The sequence below is a fragment of the Hydra vulgaris genome, chromosome 04, assembly GCF_038396675.1.
Source record: "Hydra vulgaris chromosome 04, alternate assembly HydraT2T_AEP".
Lineage (NCBI taxonomy): Eukaryota > Metazoa > Cnidaria > Hydrozoa > Anthoathecata > Hydridae > Hydra > Hydra vulgaris.
In genome coordinates, this window is record NC_088923.1 from 24,702,554 (window position 1) to 24,715,190 (window position 12,637).

The following is a 12,637-nucleotide window of genomic DNA, read 5'->3' on the forward strand; positions in this document are numbered from 1 at the left end:
AATTTGTACCTTTACATATTTTGGGCCAACAAATCCAACGAAACAATTTAAATATTTTTATAAAACAATTTAATATATATAAAAACGAACATAACACTTAAAATCTAAACGTTTACTACAATTTTACTGCGGCGAGACCAATCACAAAAATGCTTATGTAGATCGATTTTTTTTTTTTAGAATTTGTCCTGAATAGTTAAGCTATAGTTATTACAAAGAATTGGAGAGTGGTTTTTTCTAAAAAAGAAATAAAAACATGGTCAAATCTACGTAAATTCAGTGCTTAAAAACAGTTATTTTTATAGAATCTGATCTTAAAAAATTATAGTTTTAAAGGGGGAGAATTATATAAATGCAGATATATATCGCAAATTTAGTTTTTTATTTTCAGAAGTTGTATTAAATAGTTTAGTTAGAGTTATTATAAAGAATCAGATTGCGGCCTTAAAACAGAAATAAAAACATCTTCAAACATACTTAAATTTATTACTTAAAAACATTAGTTTCATATTTATCAAACTAAGAACAATAAAATCAAGACAAATAAACTTAAAAAAAAGTACAAGAAACAAAAGTAATATACAAAATTTAAAAATTAAAATCTCAAAAAAATTTAAAATTTATTAGTTATAGTGTTATAATCATTCACATCAATGTTATATATTCTCCCTGATTTTGTTGTTGGGACTTTGATTAATGCAATCAGACTCAACAATGGTACCCAACAGATATCATCTCTTTGTGGTCAAATGAGGTTTTGAGAAGGATGCATAAACTTAATTTAAATATCATTTGTAGTAATATCTATCTCTGTAACCAAGCCTATCCACCAAAAGGAATCGTACTTACATGCAACAAAATCATTTAGATTTGGTACAATTACAACATCAGACATTACTACTTTTGACAGTATGAACATTGATGATTGCTTGTTCTTTTAAAACTAATTTCAAAATTTGAAATAGGTACGTCATGATGATAACTTCTGGTACCTGAAACAGTTTTTCCTGTTTTAAATTGCTCCTTTAGTTGCTGTCGCCTTGCATTAACTGTTTCTTTGGGAATTTTATAAATATGATTGTGTTTAGAATGGTGATGCAAAATTCAAGCATATTATCAACTGTCAATATTTGGTTTTCTAATGGCCTTTGCAAACTTACTCTTGCTGTTATTCTTTTAACGGTACCAACTATGCCATCACAGGTGGATTTTCCATGGCTGGTTGCAAAAAATTCCCATTCAGCTGTAATCTTGAAATCTTCCTTATGGTGGTATAGAATTATAAAGTTTTTATGTTTTTAATAATGAACAGAACATCCATCAGAAAAATGATAAATTTTATTTATACCTACTAAATATTCTTTAATGTACTCTACAATTTTCTTTTGAAATTCATACACAAAGCATGTATCATGATCATTTTAATCACTTAAAAAACAGAACGACTTATGCTAAATATTTGTTTTAGAAATTTCCTTAAAATGTATAACAGGATGTAGTGTATATTGTTGTTTATTCCAATAATAACTTTTATTTCATCATGTATAACAAATTGATAGTTCTCTGCAAAATCTGCCTTTATAATACATTCATTGTAACCTAAATTATTTTTTGGCTCTTTCAAATAGCAAGTTTGGCATTTAGCCAATGAATGTGAAGCTAGTTGATTAATGTAAGAAACAACTAGTTCTTTAAATTCAAATAAGTTAACTGCCTGTGTAATTAATTGTAATCTATCATTACTTTGCCAACCTCAAGTAATTCCTTATCTAAAAATGCCTTTAAGTTATCAAAACGTGGACATTTGGCACATCTATGAACCATGCATTCATTATTGCTTGAATCACATACTAATTTTGACATTAAATTTTTGTATGTAACATTCCATTGGACAGCTTTTACAAGGAATATTGAGTTTTGATGGTAAATACAAACACATACACAGTGTGTACCGTTTGGTCCCACACTAATACACCATTTTGGACGCAAACTACAAAACTTTGAAAATTCTATTTTAAATTAGGGTATTTACTTTTAAAATTAATATAAAGCTCATCAAGGTTGGCTTTTTTGTTGTGGAGGACCACTTTTAACCTTAACACAATCTTTTTAACCAGGAATAATTCTAGAATGTTTATCCTCTTGAAAAAAATCTTGAACCAAATTTGTAAGTAAGTCAGGTATTTTTTGGCCTTTTTTTCTTATCAGGTATAGCAAAAATTCCATTTTCACTTTTAAGTTTCCTAGCACGTCGTATAAGATGTTCAGAAACTTCAAAATATCCTGAAGCGTATTTTCTAGACTAAGATTTAGGTGTAAGTGTTATTAGTTGAATTTTTTTTAAAATGGTTCAATTTAAAGTTTTTCTTTCATTAAAACTATCAAATGATTAAGATCATTTGCTTTTTTTTTATCTTCAGGATGACTGGGAAAAGTTGAGGCTACACTTAAGTTATTTATCTTTACTCCATAAGCACTTGTTACTCCATCTTCCATTTTTGTGTAGGCTTTGACTAATTTTATTTTTGCTGTTACAACTCGTTGATGCTTTGCGACTCCATGAAATTTAATTGGTGAGATTCCAATTGATATTAAAGAGTTGTCTAACTGTTGCATATTACAAGATTTACCTTTAACAAATGATACATCATCATCAATTTCACACTCTATTTTATTATCAGAAACTTCATCACAATTTGACAAAAACTGAATACATGTGCGACAAAATTCCAATCCTGGTTTAGAGTCTAGATTTTTGGATTTAAGGTTATGAGACATTATATATATATATATATATATATATATATATATATATATATATATATATATATATATATATATATATATATATATATATATATATATATATATATTATAAATTTATATGATAAATTTAGGTCCTAAAACCTGCTCATGATGAATAGTTTTTAGTTTTTCGTATGATGTAGTCTTAAGCAAGCCAGATATCCAAATATAATTATCTTGAAAATCCTTTTCTAGATTACAAAAATCTTTTAATACTTGTTTTCAAACGAAACATATTTTGTGACATTCATCCTTTAAAACGTTTCCAAATCCACGAGATTCCATTTTATCAGTATACTATTTTTTATTATCCCTAAAAAAGATGCAGGAAAAATGTAAAATTCATTATAATTCATTCAATGTGTTCATGGGGTCAAGGTTGTTTAGGATTAGAAAATTTTACATCATTAATTAGCATTCTAACTTTAATTTTACAACGTTATAAACATTTCTAAATAATAAAACTACTAAAAAAACCGAAGCAACAAGTCAGCAACATCTAAAAGAACATATATATAGCCAAAACTGTTTCAGTTACATAACTGTCAAGTTACCACCTTCTTTTTCTCGTTTAATTTATCAAAATAACTGTTTTAAGCACTAAATTTAAGTATATTTGACCATATTTTTTAATTAAGAAAAGGCCACTCTTCAATTCTTTGCAGCAACTATAACTTAACTATTCAGAACAAATTATAAAAAAAAAAAATTAAAAAAAAAAAATCGAGCTACATCGGCATTTTTGTGATTAGTCTCGCTCATACTAATAAAAACCACTTTCAGTAATAAAAACTCAGCCTAATATAGTTTTTAAAATTCTAATAAGGGAAATCGCCAATACTAATCAACATTTATCAATACTATGAAATACTATCAAATGATGCATCAATACTAGTCAATATTAGTCAATACTATCAAATGATACATCGCTAAAAAGGGCAGAAAAAGACCTTTATGAAACAACTGATGTTAGCTTATAGTAGGTACGTGTGCAAAATTTTTAAACTATTCAAATATTCAATTATTATACATCATTGTAAAGAGCTTTAAATCAGTATTATAATGGTGAAAATTTCATAAAAAACAAATGATTCTACTAAAAGTTATGCCTATTTAAGTGACAAAAATTCATTATAGAAGAATTATCATAGAAAACTGCAACCAACTTAAAAAATTAGCGTTCGGCTTACGGTAGTTTTATAGTAGAACTTCATTGTTTAGTTTTAAGCGCATAACTTTGCCTCGCTTATATTTTTATTCAACTTATAACAAAAAAAAAATTAAAATTACTTAATTAAAAAAAGTATTTCCATTAACGAATTAAAAAAGCTATAAATAATAATAAGATAAATCAATTTTTATATGATTAAAAATTTTATTCATAAATTAATTTATTTTATAACTTTTTTTTAAAGATAATACTTATTATATTACACTTTACTTTACGTATATAGGCTTATATATTAAAACGCGTAGTATATAGGCTATGTACATACATAGCCTACGAGAAGATAAACAGTGAACTGAGAGAAAATAATAACCTCTTTAATTATATCTATTTTTTGCGAGCGAAAAATATGACTCGAAGAAAAAGTTGGAAGAGAGTGTGATTTGTGTAAGAGCATTAGTTTTGGGGAAAAACAATGCCTTTTTTTCCAACCGTACCATTGTTATTACTCAAGCCACATAATTTTCCACTTAATCCATGATAGATACTAAAAAATAATATAATAAAAATTGTTAAATTACTTTGACAATTAGCGATAATATTTCATGTTAATTAGTATTAAGAGAGATAAAGACTTGTATTTAGAAAAAGCGCTTCATTATTCTTTGTGTATTGCCTCGATTAACATCGAATAATACGCCCACCCCAATAAAAAAAAGATTTATTTGTTTTAAAATATACTTTATAATACAAAATTAAATTAATTGTTTTCCATATGCTTATTAATGTTTTTAACAGAATTGTGGCTATGAAAATAGCCTAGTTTTGAAGCAAATCTAGCATTGACATCCAAAGATAGAAAAAGTCGATCCTTCGAGAATATCTAGAAAAAAAAACAACAGATGTTCAAATAAATCTATAGATCACCATAGCACAACCATTTTTGATAGAGAAGGCATATATCCTGAAAAATAAGTTAACATCTAATATGTTACAAATATGCTATTACTGCATAATTTAATCTATAAGTATAAATTAACCTCTTTCCTGACTTATTAAAGATCAATAGAAGCAATAGTCTATTTTTCAGTTTACATACTGTGAGTTAAAACCTAGCAATGATAGATAAAATACATCAGATATTTAAAATAATTACTAAAAAAACCCATAAAAAATTAGGAGAAAAAAAGGTTTTTGTTTTAGGTTAAAAATAAATTAAAATAACTTAACTTCTGATGTATAACACATTATGTCATTAAAACAAAAATATTAATGGAACAAATTGAATTCTTCGATTTGTCGCCTGAAAAAGAAAAGATATGATGAATAAAAATAATAATCAAAAAAACTGATTTCTATACTGATTGATTTAAACTACTTAACACTAACATCTTGGTATCCATGCATGCAAAAGGTCATCTTTCTAAGTTGAAATAGTATATCAAAAGCCAGGTGATTGGCTCAAAGTCAATAGTAAATGAGATTTGGTTTCCCAAAGCATGTTGCAACCAAGTCAACCCTGGTTGTTGGATGTCGGTTACTATCTGACTACCTAAAATAAGATCTGATACATAAAAATAATCAATGAAAGAATTATAAACCTTTTCATAATTTTATCAATAACAACAACAAAAAAGAGGGTGAGAGGGCTTAATATACACATTAGGCATTGAAAAAATATTGCTAACCAAGGCACTTACCTAATAATATGTAAATAAAACTTATTAATGCAAGTATATAAAATATATTATGATTTACAATAACACATACCTTATTATAATCAATTTGCACATCACTTTTTAATGATATTACCATATTACCACTAATGATGTCTGCAGATAGTTGATATTTGCTCATTTCATACTCAACAGCATCATCATCCTCATTCTCATTTGGTTTCCAATAAGAAACTATGTATATACCACTGTTCTTCTTTTTAATGCTAAGAAGTCTGCCATAATATACATCTTGGCTGTTAGTGGCATCTTCCAATAGCAGCTCCAATAAGAATTTCTTCAATATAAGAAGCCTCATTATATTCTAGGTCAGGAAATATTTCTTTTATCTGATTAGGCATACAATTTTTTAAAATTTTTTCTATTTTTCTCTGTTCTTTTTATTTTTTATTTTGAATTTTGTCAGCCATACGCTTTATAAGTTCTGACGTCATTTCTTTATGACATTGTGCATTTGCAAATCGAGTTTTTCTGGCATTAGAAATAGCCCATAATGTTAATTTGTTTTGAATATCAGTAGGTTTTTTGGAGAGTAGAGCAGTTGTTTTATTTTTACAAGCACAAAGTTTTGAAAAAAGAAAGCAAAGCGTGGCATTTGGAGCTTTTTGCTTTGCAGCACTAAACATACCCATAAGTTCTTCAATGTTGTGAAGCCTTGCTGATTTAGTCTGGTTCATAATTTGATTATTAGAGCTCATGTTGCTCAAACTGCCGCTTGTACTGCCTGTCAATGACACTAACAAGAGCTTTCAGACATTCTGCTAATGTTTTACTCATTTCATCAGTTACTGGGCAAAAGCTGATTATTGAATCAAAAACAGGATCTTCAATAATATTTCCGAAAAAATCAGTTTTTTGTTTAATTAGATTTAGAGGATCCTTGCTGCTTTCAATAAGAGTGTTCCGAACATTTTTTACTACCTGAATGCCAGATATGTAGTCAAGTCCCTCACCTGGTTGGATATAAAATTTTGTCATCCAAGGACCAGTCAGTAGCTTTCCAATTAAAGCTAGGGCACATAACTCACGGTTACCTGAAACAAAAAATTTATAAATAAACCGTAATATTAGTCTCTAATAATCTATAGTCCCCTAACTATTACTCTTAGCATCATTACTATTAGTTTTAAAGGTTTATCCCATAGCCTTTAATATTGCACCCTTTCCTATTTCCATAGTGATGAATCAAAATACCACATGTGTGAAAAAGAATGTGTAGTCTGTTCCCTCTGTAGCTTGGTAGCAATCCTCTGGGCAGCTTTTTTTTTTTTTTTTTTTTTTATTTTATTTTACCTCCCCAAGGCCCAGAAGGCCACTACAGATGAGGAGGCTACTTAATTGTGGTTATAACCCTCTCTCAACTCTATAACGAAACACGAACCTTGACGAACAAGGCCGCTACGCGGAGAAACAAGTTGAGCGCGGTACTACCAGGGACGTGGTGGGGGGATCGAACTCGGAACCTCTCGCTTATGAAGCGAGCGCTCTACCACTACACCACTACCGCAACACGTGTTGGTCCAAAAAGGCTACAAAACCCTTTGGGTCACCTTTAAAAATCATAAAGTAATTGTTTTAAAGAGCATAAGGAGCATGTGAAATAAGAAACATTTTTATGCTAATAAAAAAAATATTTTAGATTTATATATCATAATTTACAAAATTATGTTGTGTTAAAGTAAAAAAGTGGGATTAAGATTATAGATCTACCTTTTCCATCCTTATAGCGAAGTTTGTTCAGCTGTAAAACAATATTTGCTGCAATGTAGTCTCTTTCAAAAATTTTTCCTTTGGAAGTCTCTTATGCTTTGAGTGAAGACTTGCACGAACTGGTCATTGTGTCCAAGGGGTGAAGGTGACAGTTCAGTTCATTTAAGTTAGTTATGTTTCCAATAATAGTACTTCGCACATCAGTGAATTGTAGCTGGTAGAAGTCACTATATAACTTGGCAAGTTTATCAACAGATTTTGTAATGTGACTCTGATAGTCGTAAGCTTTACCTCCAGGAAGTTGATCAAAAGCTACAACCATGCATACTGATTCTGTTGTTAAGCGCGCAACATTTACATGAACACTCTCCTGTGTTGTTACATCATAACCAAGTGTCAGATTTTTTGTTGAGAAAGCTATCTCAGCGGTCAGTAAGTCTGAAATTACACCTAGTTCATGCATCATTTGTTCCACAGTTGTGCGATGTGGAATGTGACTAAATTGATAGCCAGTGTGTTCTCCAATTTTACTGAGCAAAGTTGAAACACTAGGAACTGTGTAGGAACTTGGCACAAAAGCATGTCATATATAAGTGCTCTAATATCTGCTAGTAGCATTTTTCATTTTTGGTGTTTTGTGTTACTTGTTGCATTTGCTCCACTTTTTCCTGTAAAATCAGTATGTCATTTTGCAGTACAAGAATTTCAGAATTTTTGTGAGCAAGTTGTTGGCTTAACATAGCCTTTTGATAAGATAAGTTGCTTTGGGTAAATGTCAACTGTTGTTTTAAAATAACAAATATTTTTCCTTTAATTTTTTTCGAAGATTAAGGATTGTCTTTTCTTTGCGAGCAATAACCTGATTTAGATATTTAAGTTGGTACGGTCGGGCTTTGCCTTTTTTCTTAACTCCTTTAGATCCTCTTTATGCTTTTTTTTTTTTCATTTGCTATTTCATTTGTCAAAATGGTTAACCTCTTTCGCAAAACTTTTTTCCTAGGACTCAACTGATCAGCTCTCAACCTGGGTAGTAGTGGTTCATGAGAAGAGGTTATTGAAGTGGGACCAGATAAAGAAGATAAATGATTGCTATTTGATACAGATAAAGCACTGATGTGTTGAGAAGGTAAAATAGAAGAACATTAAACAATGTTACTTGAGTTTGTGGTTGAATGCAATGGTTGTGGCACAGCAGATATCGATTTTTGGTATGCAAAGAGCATGTTGCAGATATTAATAAATTGTTCAGAATCCCTTGAATAATTACGAGCATAGAATTTGGATCTATTTACTAGTTGCACAATCTGACTTTTACATATTTTGAAATTAAAAAGTTTATTGACTATTTCAACAGTTGTTTTAAATGATTCATTGTTGGATATGAATATATTTAATATATGTCCATTTCTACATTCAATATTTAAATGAGTTGGCATTGCAAAGTTATAAGCTAAATAATTTTTGGCTTCACCATAAAATAGATGATTCTTTTTAGGTTTCATAATGCTCTAAAAAAAATTTAATAATCATAATTATTATTTTATTGAAACAGCTTTAATCATTATTACACTTTTTTTAAATAAAAAAGCTATACAACATGCAACAGAAAAAAAAACTAATTGAATCTTAAATTAAACAAATAAATAGCATAGTGTGTGTGTGTAAATCATGTTTTGAATTCTTTTAAAAAATCACCAATATTTTTAATAAAGTTTCATTTTTCTAAAAAAAAACAACTTTTTAATGAATAAAAAAGTTCAAATATACAAAATACTCATAATCGTGAACCGTCCTCACCCTCCCTCACCCACAACCTCTACAACAGAAGAATATTTGGTACCTTTACTGCGTGCAAAAATAGAGTATGAGCGTGTCATTATTTTTTAATGAAATTTGGCAAGTACATAGTAAATAGATATATAAAATTGATTGGAAAGGTAGAAAAAAAACTTATCATGCCTTCAATGTCAATTCACTTCCAGAACAGGAACGAAGTTTTCAATAGCAATGAAATCACTAAAAATGTTAGTAACTGCAAAAAAAAAAAACTGCAATAAACTTACAACTCTCTACTTTTAAAAAATTATCAGTCAATATAAAAATCTAAAAAAAAAACGACAAAAATCCATCCTTACTACACCTACTTCAAGCACGCGGTGAAAAAATGGTCACAGATTTTATCTTTAAAATCGGTGCCGTAAATCGAAGATACGCACGTACCTATTTATAGGGTTTAAAATAAAAGTTTTATAAAGCATAATTGGTTGCAAAAAAGCAACAAATTTGTTAAACTATTTTCACTTTACTTTTTAAATTCAGCTGAAATGCGCAATAAATTTGTTAGATTGATTTTTTCTTCAAGAATGTCAAACAGCAAATTATATCAAAATATGTCGATAGAAAATATGTGGGACATATTTTATGTCTGCAGAAAATAATTCAGACATAAAATTATGTCAAAATATGTCGATAGAAAATATGTAGGACATATTTATGCAGAAAATATGTCTGAAAATATGTCGACAGATCTGCCAGACAAATTATGCCGTAACAACCCTGTGTGTGTGTGTGTGTGCGCATATATATATATATATATATATATATATATATATATATATATATATATATATATATATATATATATATATATATATATATATATATATATATATATATATATATATATATATCATATATATATATATATATATATATATATATATATATATATATATATATATATATATATATATATATATATATATATTTATACACATGTATAATGTGTTTATGCATATGTGTATAAATAAATATACAATATGTATATTTATTTATACACATATACATAAACACGCACATACAAATATATAGGGCAGAGGTTATTGAGAAATTTCAGAAAAAGTCAAAAATAATTATTTTACCCTATTTTTTAAATGTATTACCAACATTTTAATATAATTTTTGTTTAGAAATATTAATGATTAAGTTCAATACTTTCGATTTTGTAAGTTGCAAAAATCGAATGGAGTTTTTTGATTTGAACATAGCAGGGGTAGCATTGGCACACACTGAGTTTACATTAATACAGTAAAAAATTTCTTTATAAATATATGCAATTTTAATGGTAAATAAAACACATTTTAAAACCAACAAAATATTTTACAAATGTATCAACAAAATGTAAAAATTATCAAAACAATGTAAAAATATCAACAACGTGTGTTTACATTAATACAGTGACAAATTTTATTAAAAATAAATGTAATTTTAGTGAAAAGTAAAACACATTTTAAAACCAACAAAAAAATTTATAAATATAACAACAAAATATAAATATTACAAAAAAAAAAATCCAATTTTTTTTATCAATCTTACACAAATTTTGTTTTTATCATATATATACACTAACATTAATTTGAAATGTGGTAAATAAACTTATAGTGAGACATCTAAACTCTCAACTCTCCTCCAAAAAATCAGCAGATTTATTTTTATTTATTGTTATTTTTATTTTAATTGGAGTAATATAGAGATATATTTCTCGGATTATTTTTACCTACACGTTATTAAATTGTTGTAATTGGTATTTATTTTATTCATGTCTCGGAGTTGTAAGCAACTATATTTTTATTTACCTCGTATATTTCGAACTTTATATCTATGATTTAAATTTGTATATCTTTACTGCCAATCAGTGATTGGTTACTTGTAATTGCTTTGTAGTTGTAAAATAAACATGTATAAAAAAAAATAAATGTAAGTATTTTCTACACCTAACTATTTTATATTATACATCGAATAATCAGCGTTGAATTCTTAAAAATAGCCTGTGCGTTTCGTTCCCGGTTCGGACTTTGGATTAGGAAGTTTACTAATAATGTTATTTAAACTAAAAATGCCTTTATCAGAAACCTTAGGAAAAATAAATTTAATAAATGATACTTTTTTCATAATATCTATGGAGAATTATTATCAAGAATGCAGCCCGAAATAATGATAAGTAGTTTTTTTGTAGAAAATTTTACTCGAACAAAACTTTTTAAATCAATGTTCAACAAACCGGAAATCGGATGTTTCATTGAGGCAACATTAGATATTAAAGTCTTCATACAAAAATTGATCATAGAATTTTAGAACCGGATAATAAAGTAATGTGTGGAGTTTATTCTTTTTTTTTTATTGTGTTCGCACACTAGGTTTATTCTTCAAGAGTCTTCTCAATTTTTCCTCTTCAAGCATTTTATTTTCAAAAGTATCTGTACGTATTCTAGATTTTCCCCTTGTTAATTTGCTTACACCCTGTAGCTTTTGAATACGGACAAATCATTTCTGGAGTTAATGAAGTTTTTGATGTTCCTAGTAGTGTATTACTATTTACAGCAGCTTGTGATGCTTCTTCTTCTGTTTTTACAGCCATGATAGGAGGTTTTTCTTATACCATTGTATTCGGATCAGGTTGATCCGTTACATATGCAGAGTCAAAATTAGTTTAAAAAAAAAAAGATCAACAAAAGGGCTATTTACCAGTGTTGGAAAATGCAGATATTATATTTTTTAATAAATATGTTCCTAAATACGGTGTGTTAATTAAAGCAGGCAAGTTATAAATTGTTAGAGTTTTATCAGAATTACTTAGCATCCATTCTTTTAAAACAATTTTCAATTTCCCATTATACAGTATTATGCAAATTAATTGCATCAAACATTTTTTTCTTTTTCTTTTTTGTTTTATACTGTGTTTTCTATAATTTAACTGTGATTAGAAGGATGAATAAATTTAAATAAAGTAAATAAATAAAGATGGACACTACACCAAGAAAAAGATCTAAATATTAACTTTACTTCAATACTCTGATAAATCTCAACGGGAGATAGCCAAATTATGTTTATTAAACCAATCTACAGTTAGCCGGGTTAAGAAGCATTACATTGCCACAGGCAGCTTATCACCATTAAGACAAGGAAAATGTGGTCGAAAACGAAAGACTTTAGAAAGATATGACCGACATCTGATGCTGGAGAGTATCAAAAATCCAAAAAAGACAAGTGACCAACTAATGAATGATTTAGCTACGCATGACATCCATGTCTGCTCGAGTACTGTGCGGAGGAAGTGGATTGCTGTTAGAAGGTTTGCCAGAAAACCTTCTAAAAAACCATTACTTACAGATGTCATGAAGAAGCGTCTCTTGTGGGCAAAGGAATACAAAAAGTGGAC

At 28.2% G+C, this 12,637-nt stretch overlaps 1 long non-coding RNA gene across 1 annotated transcript; it reads right to left on the reverse strand.

Moving 5' to 3' along the window:
• Positions 1-5,368: 5,368 nt before the first annotated feature.
• Positions 5,369-8,915, reverse strand: LOC136079689 (uncharacterized). The gene is made up of 3 exons (XR_010638135.1): positions 7,420-8,915; positions 5,744-6,743; positions 5,369-5,525 (listed from the first exon to the last, which is right to left on the reverse strand). It is a non-coding gene; the product is annotated as an uncharacterized LOC136079689 (long non-coding RNA).
• Between the last annotated feature and the right edge of the window lie 3,722 nt (positions 8,916-12,637).